A 12,517-nucleotide genomic window follows, 5' to 3' on the forward strand; every position below is an offset into this window, starting at 1 on the left:
AGGGGACGAGCGCCAAATAAGTCCAGTTGGAGCATTTACCCTGCAGGCAGGGAGCACAGAGTCCTGTACTGAGTGGGGTCCCCTGGTGGCCATTGGTAGGGTCCAGTAGCTATATTGCCTGGTACCCCAATCTGCCCTGGCCTGCAGCTCAGATTCCTCTCAGCCCTCCAATCCCTGCCTCTTGCCTATTTCTCCTTCTGCTTACCACCTCTTCTGCTACCATCCCAGCTGGAGCCACAGAAGAAAGGTGTGCTAGCAAGGGCCAGACAGGACCTTCAGAGAAGGGCTGCATCAACAATAAATACTCTGTCCACAAGAATCTGTTGGGTTTACCACGTACCCGCTCCAGATTCTGCATCCTAGTTCCCTGTCACCTCCATGGACTTTGACCTGAATGCTCCAGCCCCTTTGGGAGTGCCATCTGGTGTCTGACCCTGGCCACATCCCTACCTCTGTATACAGACTTTCTGGGCCCTTCCCACTTTCTCCCCAGATCCAGCCCACTCTCCTGCAGTGCACACGGCTCCCGCACTAACCAGAGTCTTGCCATGGCTAGTGCACCACTTCAGAGTCAGGCAGCTCATCGTTCTCTGAGAAATGCTTGGTAGCCCCAGGTGGCAGGCAGCTGAGAAGCTGCCCCAGGGAGAAGAGCTGTTGTGATGAGCATATGGAGAAAGGGAAGCAGACGGCGCAGGCCTGCAGGACAGGGTCTCTGCGGGAGCCCCGTGGTTTGACCAGACATGTATGCTGTTCCTTATGACACTTTATTGTTAACTTCTACTCCCAAGAGTGAGGAGAGGTAAATGGGGACAAGTGTTTAGGGGCTGAGACTGGGGAGAACAGACTGAGCAAGACTCAGCTTCCAGGGGAGCCTGTCAGGACTGGGGGTAGGACTTGGACATGCCGTCGTGACTCCCAGCCCATGGAAGTCCCAGGTCAGGGCATGTGTCCTCTCTGACCTGACTTGGCTCGTCCCAAGGCTGGTTGTCTCTGGGGGCTTTCACAGTCTCCAGAGCCTCAGTCCTTCAATTTGTCCTTCCAAAGGATAAATGTCCTTGCAGACCATACTCAGAGCAAGCCCATTCGGGGCACAGGGAACAACTGACCAAATATTTAGGGAGTGCCACCAGAAATTAACAAACCCCAATTTTCATTTGAATATTTTTCCATTGACAGGAGACCATTCATGAGTGTGATTACATCCCCTTCCCTGGCTGTTATACAAAGGTGGCTGGCAGGCTGGCACTAGTCTTGTCTAATTATAGCAATGGTTTACTGTCTTTAATTTGCTGTCTGCCTATCTTCTAAGTACTCGTCCATGTCAGTGTGTCCTTCCTGGGAGTCATGTGAGCCAAAGGGAATGTGTGTCTGCAGGAAGAGCTTCATTCAGTCCTGTGGTGTGGCTACAGCAATGGTCTCTTGGGTGACAAGGCTGCTTGCAGGCAGCTTCTTGGGCTTTGCTGCCCTCCTACTAGTCATAATAGGAATAGACTCAGGTCCAAGGACTTTTTGGAACAAGTGACAACATGAAGCTCCTCCAGGATTAGACTGGGAAAAGGAAGTCTACTGCAGAAGCGGAATCCATTAAGGATAATCAGTTGATTTAAGGCATTATGTTCAGTCATAATTAATTTCTGCACTTAACTTTTTTACTTCTAGAAACTCCATTTGGTTCACTTTCGTATCTACCTGGTGGTTTCTGATAGTGTTCTATTGCTAGCTCATCATTCTGTGATTCCATCCTTTCTTTTGAAAAACCATTTCATACATAACTCTTTGTCAATTCCAGTATCTGAAATTCTTGCAGTGGGAGGAGGGGCACTCAGTCTGTTGTTTGTTCTTTTTTCTGTCTACTCTCGTTCATGATTGCTTGCCTCCTCATGATTTTTTTTTTTTTAAGCAAACATGTATCTACTTGATCCTAATCTGCGGGAATCCTGAAGTCCTGGGGTAAGCCTGGACAGGATTTAAATCTGGTTTTCCCATAAACCAGGTAGTACTACCATCTTGGGATCACTTCGGCCTGTGTGTGGGGCCAGGCCTCCCTTGAAGATTCTGAAAGAGTTCCCTTTGCTATTGGCCTAAGGTTCGGTTTCCCAGTGACAGGTCGCAGATCACTGGGCCGTTGCTGGTACGTGCCCTCAGCGCAGCAGTGTTCCTCCCTCTGCTTACTGCTCCATCCTCCCAGCTATGATTTACCCTTGTGGTTTGTTCCTTTTACTTGGAAGGAAAATATATTTCCTCTGCTTCAAATGAACCCAGCAATGTATCCAAAAGTGTATGTTACTTGGGCTTTGGAAGCTTGCAGCAGACGGGCTCCCTGATGATCGGATCTGCTGGAGTCAGCAGTTCACTGCTTATCTGTTCACTCATTCAGCAAATATCCTGGGTGCACACCATTGGTCAGGCATGGTTCCAGGTACTGAGGGTACATGCTTCCACCCTCCTGAAGCTTACAGTCTGATTCTGGAAAGAGCCACTCCTGGGAGGCCACTCCAGGCTGTGGGACACACACCAGAGGGGCTGTTTCACCTCTTATGCACTCTGACCTATTGAGTCCCTACTATGCCTTATGCAACACTCCAGGCCCCAGGGGTGCAGAAACAGATAGCGCTATGCTCAGAGGGCATTTACCCCAGTGGGCAAAACAGCCGTTTCAGCTGGTATATCACAGCATAAAGGCGTAAAGCTCTGATGGAGGTGGAAGACACAGGAACGAGTGACACTCTGTGGGGGGAGTCAGGGAGAGCCTGAGAGAGGTGACATTTGAACAGCTTCTAGAAAGATGAGTAGCTGTTGCCTGGCAAAGAGAGAGAGAAGGCCATTCACAGCAGAGAGAAAGGCCTTACTGAAGGCTTGAAGTCATGGAGGAGCCCAGTGCATCTGAGAGCCCAGCCAAGTTTGGTGTGCAGGGGCATGGACAGCAGGAGGGAGGGGAGGGCAGGAGTTTATGGAGATGTGCAGACAGTAGGCGCTATGCCCGAAGCCCAGGTGCCACCCTAGGTCCTCCTTGCCCTCTACCCTCATGCTGAGTCACTGACCAAACCCAGGAGGTTCTGCTTCCTTAATAATACACATCTGTCCCGTCCTTGCCATTCCCGCTGCCACTGTCCTGACTCAGGCATCTTCCTTTCCCATGGGTACTAGTACAGTCACCTCTTAACTCTGCCTCTACCTTCATTGCCATCCGGTCCGTATTCCACTCTGCTCTTAGGTGATCTTTCAAAGATGAGTATTTGATCATATCACTCCACTGCTTAAAACTCTTTCCCTGGCTCCCAGAGATTTCAGGAGAAAGTTGATTCCTTGGATAACCTAGAAAGACCTTCATGTGACCACGTCTCCAGCCTTATCTCCCATCTTTCTCTCCCCTCTGGTAATTGCTCACAGTTCCTCGGACAAGCCCTTCTGCTTTGCAGCTCAGAAGATCAGCCGGTGCTGCTGCCTCTGAGAGGTCTTCTGACTGCGCTCTGGCCTGATGTGGAGGCCCCGGCCTTGTGTTCACGCAGGGCCATGTGTAATCCTTCTCACAGCATTATGACATTGAAGCATCGCCACATTTCCTTATCTGCCTTCACTGACATTATAAGTTCCTTGAGGGCAGAGGACTTGCCTATCTATTTAGCTTTGTATCCCCAGCATTTAGAAAAGGGACAGACACAAATCAAACACCTAGCAGGTGTTTGATGAATCAATCAATCCAGAGAGATAGTGGTGGGGATGCAGGTTTGCATGTGTGTGGAGTAGACGATGGGCAGGGCATTCCTCTGGGCCGTCAGGCAGGCTCTGCCACCTGAGTTATGACCTTGAGGTCTCCGTTTCCTCATAGGTGCAATGACTGGGTCTGAGGCTGGTGGCTGAAAATCCCTTCTCAGCTAACACTCTGTGAGCCTGCAAATCTAAAGCCTCTGGAGAGAAGACAGTTTAAAGCAGTGGTTCTCAAAATGTGTCCCCAGATCACCAACATCAATGTCACTTAGGAGCTTGTTTAGAATGTAGATTCTCAGGTCTCATTCCAGACCTAGAGAATAGAAGTCTGAGATTTGGGCCCAGCAACCTATGTTTTAACAAGCCTTCCAGGTAATTCTGAGGCACACTTACCTTTAAGAACCACTGGTTTAGAAGAATAGCTTTGCCTCTCAGCACAACTGCCATTGATAAGGTAAGACCAAGGAGATTATGGCCACAGGCTCCCAGTGGCCAAGAGTCTGCAGATATGACCAGCTATGACCTTGCAAGCCATGCCAACCACAGCAGTGGTGTGGAAGGGTCACACATCCCCTTGGCCCAGGACTCTGTGCTGGAAGAACCCAGAAACACCTCCCTTTGCTCCTGGGAGCTTCCCAACAGGGTTTCTGGGCTCACACCACTTTGAAAGTTCCTCCATTTTCTTGACACTGTTCTTTCTCATGTGGATTAGCCAAGTCCTTTGGCTCATTTCTCTCTTCCTGTAGTAGGGCATAGGGAGAAAGAGGGTGCTCTGAAGCCAGACAAGCCCAAGTTGGAATACTGGCTTGGATAAGCTGGTGATCCTGAGCCTGTCATTTAAACTCTCTGAGCTCCAGTTTCCTCATCTCAAAAATGGGCTAATAATACTTCATAAGGTGGTTATGAAGATTGAATGGCACATAATTGGTGCTAAATAAAAACAAACTAGTACTGCATAGTCACTGTGCTTGTTCTTAGATTCCCCTGCTCTGAGCTCAGCTCTCCCCTCTGGGTTCACCCCCAAAAGGGTCTTCAGAGGAACTTCAAAGTCCCAAATGCCAACCCATCCTTCTGGCTCCTGGCTCACTGCTGGGGCTCACTTTGCAGGTGAACCCAGGAAACTGCCTGGCCGCAGGGACGACCAGAGATGTGGCTTGCTGGGTTTTGTGGCAAGGGGGCTTGGAAAGATGTTGTAGAAAGGAGAAGTGATATGGAGTCTTTATTTCATTTCCTAAGTCATCCTCCTTGAGAACCAGCAGCACAGAGCTAACATCATTTGTAGGACTCCAGCTTGGCTGCTGCACTATCTGGTCACCTCTGAAGTCCCCTGCCTTGCTGCCTTAATAGGACTGCCACCCGCCATGTGAGCTCCTCAGGGACCGTGGCTTTGGGCTCTAGTAAGAGAAGTTGTATGGGGGAACTTTGGAATCTCAGAGACCTGGTCCATGTCCCAGTTCTGCAGCTGGCTAACCAAGTAACCTCAAGCACATCATTTAAGCATGCTAGGCCTCAGTTTCCTCATCTGTAAAATGAGGATAATAATTGCATTTGTTTCTTAGGGTTGCTGGGAGGAGCAAATGAGATCATGCATCTGTAGTAACTGATGTGATATAAGAGCTCAAAATAAAAAGTTACAGTGGTGCTGCTACATGGGAGGGACTTGGACTTGAAAAGAGTCTGATCAGATGTTTGTCAAGGGACGGGCTCATCAGCCAGGTTGGTGTTTTAAGTGTCCTCCAGGGTGACCTCCATTGTCCTTCATCCATGGACAAGGTGGCGGCCACAGGGGTCCGAATCCCTGGAACTCAACATGGTGCCCAGCCTGCACTGAGGACTCCCCCTCACGCTGTCCCCACCCACCAGGACAACTCCCATCTCTCATCTGCACCCTCAAGTTCAGCGGCACCCCAGTGGAGAAGGTGTGTGCAGGAGTGTGTGTGGCAGTGCGGCTGAGATACCATCCTTGCAGAAACTCATCAAGGACATATCTCCTTGACTGAGCTCCCAGCAGCGGGGCCCGAGGGGCAGGGCCTGCCTCCAGTACCGAAGAGACTTCCCTTCCAATGGGCAGCCTTGCCCTGCCTGAGAAGTAGGCGGAATCAGACAGGGGAGCTTGCCTTGCGCTATCACCTAGCACCTGGAGGAGGAAATGAAGGCAGCAATTAATTGTACAAGGCAGGTGGTTTATGCAGCTTAAGTTCAGATAAAAAGTTTAATTATCCCTAAACCCTAATACAAATTAATTAGCCTTCCACATTAGGAGGGTAAGCTTCTTTGCTCTGGCCACAGCCCAGGAAGACATCACGTGGACTACCCAAGATGTACTAGGGGACAGCTAGCTGGTCAGAGACAGACAGCGGTCACCACGACGGCCCAGGCTAAGGTCTGGGTGAGCACCACAGCTCATCTGTCCCTGGGATGTGACCTCCAGGAGAGGCTTTCTTGTCCCTTACTCTCCTCCACCCTCAGATCCAGGATGGAAGGGGGAGGAGAGTCCTTATTTGCATGAGAGAAGAAAGAAAAAAAGGAAATAAGGCTAGGGCTTAAAATTTTTTTTCTAGGCCATGACATTTTCTGTTTTTTCTTTTCTCCTTTCTTTCCTCAAAATTCTACAGAGAAAGTAGGCCACAGATACCTTTAGGACTTAGAGAATCACAGCTCCAGCCCCTCAGGGCTCCTGCCCAGGTGGGCCCAGGAGGGGCCTTGGGACAAAGGGCCCTGCCCATCACGTCATTAGCATCATAATTAGCTGCTGTTCACTGAGTGTTTACTGTGTAACAGCCATGGAGTCTTTGCAACAACATTGCAAGGTATGTTTTATTTATTAACTCACGCTGTCAACCAACATTTATTGAAGTGCTTCAACAGAGAATGTCATGCTTGGGTTTGCATTTTAAGAATATGGTTCTTTGTGAATTGAAGGGGGAACAAAAATGGAAGTGGGAAGTCTGGTTAAGAGGCTTTTGCAAGAGTCCAGTCTAGAAACAATGGTGGTCTCTGCCCAGGATTTATTTAATTAACTGATAAAGTTCTTACTATGCACCATTGTAATCATTTGTAGATCTATGGTTTGGCTGCTGTCCTATGAATATGCCAGAATTGAGCATTTTACACACGGTACTCACGTAATCCTTCACAACAACCCTGTGAAGTAGGTACTATTATTTTATCAATCCCAGGAAACTGAGGACAAAGAAGTTAAGTAACAGGCCCAAAGCCACCCAGCCAACAAGTGGCAGAAGCCAGGATTTGCCCCAGGTAGGCTGACGCTCAATGTCCACACTTGGAGCTGCCTCCCTGTACTGCCATCACCAGGGTGCAGAGATACAGAGGAGGGGGAAAGCTCCTGGGCACTTCTCAGAGCCCTTCCCACCCCCACCCTCTCCACACCCCCTGCTGCACCCCACCCTGCCCACCCCAGGCCAAGAAGCAGGATGTGAGGAACAGAGCAGCACAATGGGAACAGACTAACCTGGGCTTGAACCCCGACAATTCTGTCTCTTCTCCTTGCGGTCCTTGAACAAGTCACTGCCTCTCTGGAGCTTGGTTCCTCATTCCTGAGGAGAGTTAACCCCACCTGACAGGATTATTGTGAGACCCACTGATGCACGTGCAGTTCCTAGGCCAAGCTCCAGCACACAGTTCCCTCCCATCCTTCTATTCTGCATCCCTTCTTCAGGCCCCCTGTGCCTGTTCCTTTGATTGTTTCCCCTATGAAACTTCCCAACATTTCACCAACCCAATCTCCCTTCTCTGGACATGATCCCGTTAACCAGTGCCCTATAGAGTATGTCATGCCCAGAACTCCACACAGCAGCCTAGAAGTGGTCTGCATCAAGAAGCAGAGTATGACCACCACTGCCTTTTTCTGGACACTGGATGCCCATCAATCCAGCCTAAGGTGACAGTAGGTGTTTAGCAGCTGCATTACACTGGTGGCTGTGTTGAAGTTAAGTCCCCCAGCGATTTTTTAACATGGATGGTTTTTAAGCCGGTGTTTCCCATCAGCTATACAACTTACTATTAGAATCAAAATGCTGGTGTTGTCATTTATCTTTATTAAAACTAATCTGGTTGGCTGCACCCATGATTACAACTGTTAAAATCCTTTGACTCCTGAAGACCTCAATTCATAGTAGCTCTGTCATTTAGAAATTGGAAGAGCTTGCTTAAAAATAATCAACACTAGCTTTATTATCACCATCATTATCACCATCATCATTCTCATGGGATACAAATGAAAGAAGTTTAAACAAGCGCAATGATTTGTTGGTAGGAGAGTAAGAAGGAGGACCAAAAAACTAAGACAAAAGTAAAGCTGGTTCTCAGTAAGAATTAGGACAGGAACTGGACTCCGTCAGATTTCCTATCCCTCTCTCATCTTTTTCTATTTATCAGCCTGCTTTCTCTCTGACTACTCTCTGGCTTTTTCCCATGGCAGAAAGCATGGCTGCCAACAGCTCCAGAGCTTTACTTGTTGCAGCTTCAGCTTCTTTAAAAGAGATTGATCTGGTCTCAAGGTTTGAAATCCAGAGAATGGAAAAAGTTGCCCGACATCATTAGCCAGCAGGGGAAATGCACAGCAAAACCACAATGAGATACCACTTTACTCCCACTAGGATAGCTAAAATCAAAAGACAAATAGTAACAAGTGTTGGTGAAGATACGGAGTAGGTGGAACCATAATTTATTGCTAGTGGGATTGTAAAATGGCACAGCTACTTTAGAAAACAGTTTGCTCCTCAAACTGTTTAACGTAGTTACCATATGATTCCTAGAGAAATGAAAACATACGTCCACACAAAAGTCATACACAAATTTTCATAGCAGAATTTATCCTTAATAGCCAAAAAGTGGAAATAGTCCAAATTCTATCAGCTGATGAATGAATAAACAAAATGTGGTCTATCCATGCAATGCCATATTATTCAGCCATAAAAAGGAATGAAGTACTGATACATGCTATAGCATGGATCAACCTTGAAAACCTTGAAAACCTTAGAACATTATGCTAAGTGAAAGATATAAGACATAAAAGACCACATATTGTATGATCCCATTTATATGAAAAGTCCAAAATAAGGAAATCTATAGAGACAGAAAGGTTAGTAGCTGCTTAGGGCTGACTGATAGAGTGTGGGTTGGTCACTGGCTGCTAATGGGTACAAGGTTTCTTTCAGGGGTGATAAAATGTTTTAAAATTAGACTACGGTGATGGTTGCCCAAGTCAGTAAATACACTAAAAACCATTGACTTGTGTGATTTAAATGGATTAATTTTATGGTATATAAATTATATCTCAATGAAGCTCTTAAAAAATGAATTCAGGAAAGGACTCAGGGACCCAGCCTGAGTCAGATGCCCTATCCTGAACTTACTGTGACTAGTGGGAACAGGGCATAGGGGAAGGTTTGTAAGAATATGGCAGCTCCTCTGAGAACCAGCTCCTCAGGACAGAGTTTATGTCATAATGGGGCGGTGGGATAGGGTATTAGTAGACACAAGTGCCCACCATACTGGCTTTTATAGATAATTTACATTTACCCAAACAGAGCATTAAGTGCTTCTTCTGAACTATCTCATTAATTATCACAACAACCCTGTAAGTTAAGTATGTAAAACCCATTTTATATCAGTACATGTTTGGATTAAATAACTTTCCCAAGGTCACTAAACTAGTAGGTGACCTGGGGCTAAGGGTGCAACTCCAGACCACATTCCAGTCTCCCTTCTCAATCATTAGGCCATGCTGCCTCCCTCTGGCTTTATTGAAAGTTGTTGAATAATTCTGGAAGTAATGAAGTTGTTGAAAAATTCTAGAACACAGCACTGGAGACCTAGTTTTAGATCCATTCTGTCTTTTACTTATTTACTCTGTCAGTAAAGGAGACCCCTTTCTAACATGAAAACCATGAACTTCCTTTGCTGGCCCAGGACCATTGTGGGTAGGCTTTGAGAAGTGCCAAAAGACTGGAGATGGTTGTTCAGCCCCTTCTAACGGCACTGTTATCCACACCACATTCCTCCAGCTTGTCAAGGGTATAAAGAACTGGGACAAAAGCAGCTTGCTGAAATCACAACGCAGCAGGTCTGTAACAATCTACTGATCCATCAGCCAGTTAACCCTCTCAAAACAAGAAATAAGTGTAATTTGGCAAGAGGTGGGCTTCGGAATACCACTTATTTTCCAATTGTTTGCAAGCTGTCCACTTAATAATATGCTCTCAAATTCTGCCAGCAATTTGATAGCAGAATTGATAGATGCTAAGCCAGTTGGTCTGTGGCTTCTCAGACTTTATTTCCCCTTATTTAAAAATATCAATTCAACAGTTTTCCCTCTCTAGTCTGGTGGTGTTTCTCTGCTGCACCATGATTTCTCAATGATCATGGGCAGTGGTTCTACAAATCTGTCTGCACCTTCCTCCCTTTTCCTGGTTGGGGAGAAGAGAGGATCTGGGTGGACGTGTGATGTGAATCCACTGATGATGGCTAAACATTTGCCTGCTCTTGACTTCCCCTACTTTAAGCTCAGGATCTTTTTTATCCACATTTGCCCCAGCTTTACCAAGATAAAGCCTATTCTTCTGGGAGAAGGCAGAGAGCCCATGGGAGCTGAGTCGTTCTGCTTTCTCTGTATCACCTGTTGCCAGCAGATCATCTGCGCCAGCAGTGGGCATACCTCTCCTCCTTGTTCTTTCCTCCAGTGGATAAAACAGTCTTTCTGTTGTTCTTAGCATTTTTCACCAGCCTCACTCACTCTGAAATGAAGCCTTCCTTACTCTGGCCTTAGCTATTGCTGCCACGCTTCATTGTCATATGTGGTCATGTGCCCAATGCCCACCCTTCAATCATATCATCTGAAAATCCCAACTAACATAATTAACCCTAGGCCACCACCCTTTTCTTCATCATTTGGGATTATTTGAATTTGAGACAATCAGAGGTGTTTTTAGAGCTTCCCAGTAACAGAGACCATGGTTTCCAAAATAGTTTATGAAAGTATTTATTATTCATAGAGCTGTATATGTCACAGTAGGGTAATGAGCTGGTCACTCTTTTTATCTTCATTTTATAGACAAGGAAACTGAGGCCCAGAATAATATTCCCCCAAAGTCACACAGTTATTTTATGATGGAATTGGGTGGGTCTTGAACCCAGGTCATCTAACTCCAGAAGCCAAGTTCTCAACCACTTCAAAGGAGGCCACTCCTGAGGGTCATGGCACAGAAAGCAAATCTAGCGTCAGAGTTCCCAGAAGGAGCTGCCACAGGCCTTAATGTCTGAGCATTAAGTGGCACGACTGAGATGGCTTGAGCCAGGACAAAGGGCCTAGACACCAAAAGAGAAGGAAGAGGAGTTCTTAAACAGAGCCTACTTCATAGAAGCTTGCAGAAATCATTCACCCACCAAATACGTATTCACTACTGGTATATCCTCCACAAAGCCTTTGCTGGTGAGGAGGTGAGGACTTCATGTATCTGCAACAGTCATCTCATCCTTCCACATCCTCGCTGATCCCTGGGACACCTGGGTGCCCTCAGGAGAGCGGCTTTGACCTCACCATTTCAGCAGCAACAATTCCTGGTCATCCTAAGCCTGTTTCTGTTCCAGATGCCAGAGGGCACAGAGATGGGGGAGTTGGTGTTTCCGGCTTTGGCCAAAGGAGTCATCACAGCTTTTCTTAGTAAGACCTTTAATTTACCTCAATAAAGAAGAGGCTAAACACTTAACCACTCTGGAGAGTGCCTTATTGACTGGAGGAGAGAGGATCTGGCCTGCCTGCCTGGGGCTGAGCAGGAACCAGGCCAAGCCTGTCCCAGGGGGCAGCTGCTAGGGTGTGAAGTACTTGAGAGCTTCCCTGAGCTCTGAGTTGCAGGCACTGTCCCAGAGTGGTGTCATGGCTTAAGGTGCTGCATTCCAGAGCTCATGATCCCCCTCTAAGACAGTGTGATTAGCAGAAAGGAGATGAAAGCAAGAGGAGTGGGTTTTAAACCCAGCTGTACCCAAACATGGGCAGCCACTTGTGGTCCCTGAGCCTCAGCTTTTGCATTTGTGCAATAAGGGTAAGGATAAAAATCCATTGGGGTTCATGGAGCTTATGTGAAGTAAATGTGTAAAACTGCTTTATAAATTATGAAACTCCACATGAATGGAAGGTGGATTTATTACTTGTTATTTTTATTATTGTAAATAAGATAGTGTTGCCCTTCAGCTTAAAACTCCTCCATGACTCCTCCTTGCCCTTGAAGTCAAGTGCATACCCCACATCCTGGCTAGATGCTCTGGTCCCTGCCTGCTGCCTTGACCTCCTTTTGTATACCACCACTGCCTGCCCACCCCCACCTCCCCAGCCACCAACCCACTGATATCAGCCTTGCAGGCTCTTTCATGTTCCTATTTCAGGACCCCCACACTTTCTGATCCCTCTGCCTGGGACACTGTTACTCAAGTGTGTTGCATGGCTGGATCCCTTACCTTTATATCTCAGCTTAAATGTCACCTCCTCAGAGAGGCTTTTCCTAGCAACACTCCCCTACCTGGCCCAGCACCTATCTCTGTTCTTTGATAGAAATAATCACAAGTCACAATGGATTCACTTACTTGTTTCTGGTCTTCCCTTGTAGAATGCTGGCACCATGAACAGGAGGATCTTGTCTGTTTTGTTCACTCACAGGTTGTTCCACAGTACCTGGCACATAGCAGGCACTCTGAATAATTGTTGAATGAATAGGTGAATGATTGGGCAGGGAAGCCTGATTGGTTTCCCAAATGACCCCTCTTCCTTACTCCTATTCTCTTTCTCTCCCAG

The 12,517-nt window shown here is 47.0% G+C and overlaps 1 protein-coding gene across 2 annotated transcripts in view; it reads left to right on the top strand.

Annotated features, from left to right (window-relative positions):
- The window catches only part of KCND3 (potassium voltage-gated channel subfamily D member 3), a 200,299-nt gene that overhangs the window by 174,666 nt on the left and 13,116 nt on the right, over positions 1-12,517 (top strand). The gene's annotated exons all lie outside the window — the stretch shown is intronic.

The sequence above is a fragment of the Manis javanica genome, chromosome 4 (assembly GCF_040802235.1).
Source record: "Manis javanica isolate MJ-LG chromosome 4, MJ_LKY, whole genome shotgun sequence".
Lineage (NCBI taxonomy): Eukaryota > Metazoa > Chordata > Mammalia > Pholidota > Manidae > Manis > Manis javanica.